Genomic DNA, 3,723 nt, shown 5'->3' with positions numbered 1-3,723 from the left:
TTCTTGCACCTGAATTTTGTGGTAAATGGTAGAAAGTACTTAAAAAAAAAAAGAAAAAGGCAGCTTTTTTGGTATAACAGATTTTTAAAGTACTTGAGAAAGATTTAACGTGAAACACTTGTAATCCATGGACATGATAAGATTACTTTATTGGGGGTATGGAACAATAGAGAAAAGACATCTTATTTTTCTTTAGATATGTGTAATAGATTTTTTAATAACCTTTTTTTTTTTTTTTGTCTAGCTGGTACTATATGCTGTTTGTGTAAAATATGGGTCACTGTAATACAAGGTATACTCAAACAGACTGGACCCCATTAGGAATATGTGCGATTAACTGATCTCATGTGGCAGTATTAAGCTCTGGAACTATATTCCTCACCCAGTTTTCAGAGATCTTTGGATGTTCAGAGATATTACACACATCTCAGAATTTTCGATGTTTTTATGGAGCATGTTTATAAACGTCATTCAGTACACATTGGAAAACTGACAATAGGTTAACTTTACATTTTGGCACATGCATTAAATGCGTAGTGAATATTAAAGCTGGTTCTTAGTGCCACAAGAATTATGACTCATGTAAAGCTGATATATTGATGTATCAGCAAGGCCACTAAATTTTTGATTTTAATATTGCCATAAAGTGAAAGAGGTCACTGATTACCTACTTAAGGAAATTGACTATTGCTGTTAGAAACAAAAGTGTGAAATAATACAAGTCAAAAAACAAACCAACAATACCCAACTCTAGGCCAGTGACTGTTACAGAAGAACATAAATTCAGGGACAGATCTGTGCCTAAAAGGTCTGGTAAGACACCAGTTGTGAAAAAGGTAAAAGGCTTAACATCGAAGTAGGTTCTCTTTGATTGGCTCTATCTTCTAATAAAAAATGGTACTAGTACAGGCAACTTGGAAAGCATGTCTTCATGAACAGATAAATCCATTTAACTAAATCAGAATTCAGCTATGCAGCATTTTTCCACAGTAATTTTTTTCATAAATAAGATGCAGAAATAAACTGCTTCAGGGCAAAGAAATACATTTTAACTATGTGTTTAATAAGCAAGCTAATTACTAGTGAATACATGCATGTTTATCAAAACACTGTTACAGATGAATAATCAGTTACAATTTATAACACCCCCCCTCAATTATATCTTTCACATAGAGTAAGCAGTCGTATTTATTAGCAAAATAAGGCATAATTTACAACACACAACTTCTGCTTGCATTGGTAGGAATATAAATAATGATGTATTGATCCAATCTCACTACACTCTTGACTGGGTAAGAGTGAGGAATTTTTGGAAAGTGGGTAGCATAACAGTTCAGATGTCCTAGGAGGATGTCTTGTGAGAGACAGAAAGAAACTAAGCAAGAAATAAGCTTAAGAAAAGCTGTTGAGGAATACAGTTTCCAGGATGCATTGAATTTGATTTTCAGTTCAGTTTTTATATACTCTGTCTAATAATAAAAAAGATTGTGTATGAAAAGCTTTATATACTCTGCCAACAACTGGAATTCTGTCACTTCCTGTAAATATGAAAATTATTTTTTTGACACAAATGCACTTCTATGGGTAGTGACTGTATGCCAATAAAAAGAGCATACGATCTCTGTATTTAACTGTTTCAGAAATCTTACTGTAACGGCCTACTCATCACTCAGTAATTAAATACATGCCAGTACTCTTGTCAGCATCACATACATTAAACTTCTTGGGGCTTTGGAAACTCCCCTTAGGAATGTTTTTCACCAGAAAAGGCTAAAATAACAACCGCTCTTTTAATTCCATACATCTGAAGTTATCCTCAAATGTGCAAATACATACAAAAATGGAAATGTATAGTTTTAAAATGAATGCTGCAAAAACATTTCAGTGCACTACAGGAAAGCAATACATAGGATTTTGAATGTCATGCAGCAACATGACATTTGGAGGCTTTTCCCTTGAAAACTTTTTAAATAAATGAAGTCAAATGAATAATGATTTCCATAGAAATTGTTCTGAAGGTGAATACAACCAAGCCAATGTCCATATGTGCCCCAAGGAGCCTGCAGCACCATGTAAGAACAAGAATTAGCTGTGGCCATGGATAGGCCAAAAAAGAGTAGTTGAGTAAATATTCTGTCTTTAAAGATTGAGCAACTACATGTGTTTTGAAATATGGCACAATAACAAAAACTGTTCTGTATTTGAGGCTCTGTCTCATGGAATAGCTACTTCTAGTTTCAAACAAGCTTGTCCTGTTAAGTAGAATACATGGCCAGTGTGCACGTATTTGCTTGCTTGTAAACAATTCTAAAATCAAAAACATGAAAGCAATGGCAACGTAAGGTTTGGCTCTCTTGCTCAGATTTTGCATTTGCTTTGCTAAATGAATGACAAATAATAAAGTTGAATAATATGTGGATGCATGATTTGAAGGAAGCCTTAGTTGTGTCTCTTAAGGAGGCTATCCATAAAGGATTTGTTGGAGCTCTGTTTTTTTCAGTTGCTCTGAGGTGTTATTAATGACTCGTAACTCCAGTGCACGGTGAGCTTTGTTGGATAGAAATCAGGTGAGTAGAAAAGTGAGGCAGGTACATACTAAGCAGGGTTGCCATATGTTTAATTGCTGTCAAGACAAGCTTTTTTTGAGCCCTTTCAGCAGTCCTTATTTAGCTTTAAAAAGAAAATAATCCAGACTTTCACTACTACATGAATTATACTGTATTTACAGGAGACTTGTAAACAGGCAGATTTCAAGCAGTGAGGGTTGCATTTCCAAGCAAGGTCAGTTCATAAAGCAGGCTGGCACTGGAGGGAAGTCAAGCCAGGACTGGTTATACTACTCATTTCCTGCAGCCCGGAGGATACTCCTGCCCTTGGCGTTGTGCAGGCCGTGCCTCCTGCCTGCGGATGCCAGCATCTGCACAGCCAGGCAGGGAACCCGGCCTGTGATCATCTGCCTGGCAGGCACGGGAGCGCTGCCAGCTCTGCCTTCACGGCTTACCTTTGCCTTGCTCTGCACTGCAGCTTTGGTTTTCACTGGGCGTTCTTGTTGGACCTGCCGCTCAATAAAGTGTCAGAAAACGAATCGTTTAAAAAACTGGCTTAATTCTTTTCCATTTGTGTGTATCAGCCCTGAACTGCAAGGGTCGCTCATCTCAGTTCAGGGCCCTGGGCAGCAGCGCCTGCGAGGGAGCAGGGAAAGCAGAAACCCTTCTCGTTCCTGGGCCACAGCCTGGACTTCGTCTGCAAACCGTGACACGGCAGCCTCGCAGAGGCAGCGGCACGCCAGCTTGGGTGGCTCCCATGAGGGGGCTGCCCCAGGCCCAGCCATGCTGGGGCCCAGAGGTTCTGCTCCAGCCCGCAGTGCCGGCTGCTGGGATCGCTTCCCTCTGAGCCTGCCCCGGGGCGAGGACTCGTACTTTGTGCCGTGCCCTGCAAGCCCGGTGTGCTTCTTGGTAACGAAGGGGGCTGAAAGCTGTGGGCTCGTCGCTGTGTCATCCGAACGAACCTCTGCTTGCGGGTCTTTTCGTGTTCCAAGACAAAGGAATGACGGGGCACACATTTAAGCAGAGTTGCTCCAGATGTAGCCCTGGCGACAAGTGCCACCGCAGGGGCTGGCATTCGCACCGGCCCCAGCACCGGGCGGAACCTTCCCGGCGCCCGCCCGGCGAGGTAGCCGGCACCGCCGGCCGCGGACCGGGGCGGGGCGAGAGCGGCGGCGGC

Source organism: Pyrgilauda ruficollis, unplaced genomic scaffold (assembly GCF_017590135.1).
Source record: "Pyrgilauda ruficollis isolate IOZ18807 unplaced genomic scaffold, ASM1759013v1 scaffold43, whole genome shotgun sequence".
Lineage (NCBI taxonomy): Eukaryota > Metazoa > Chordata > Aves > Passeriformes > Passeridae > Pyrgilauda > Pyrgilauda ruficollis.
This window is presented reverse-complemented; position numbering follows the sequence as displayed.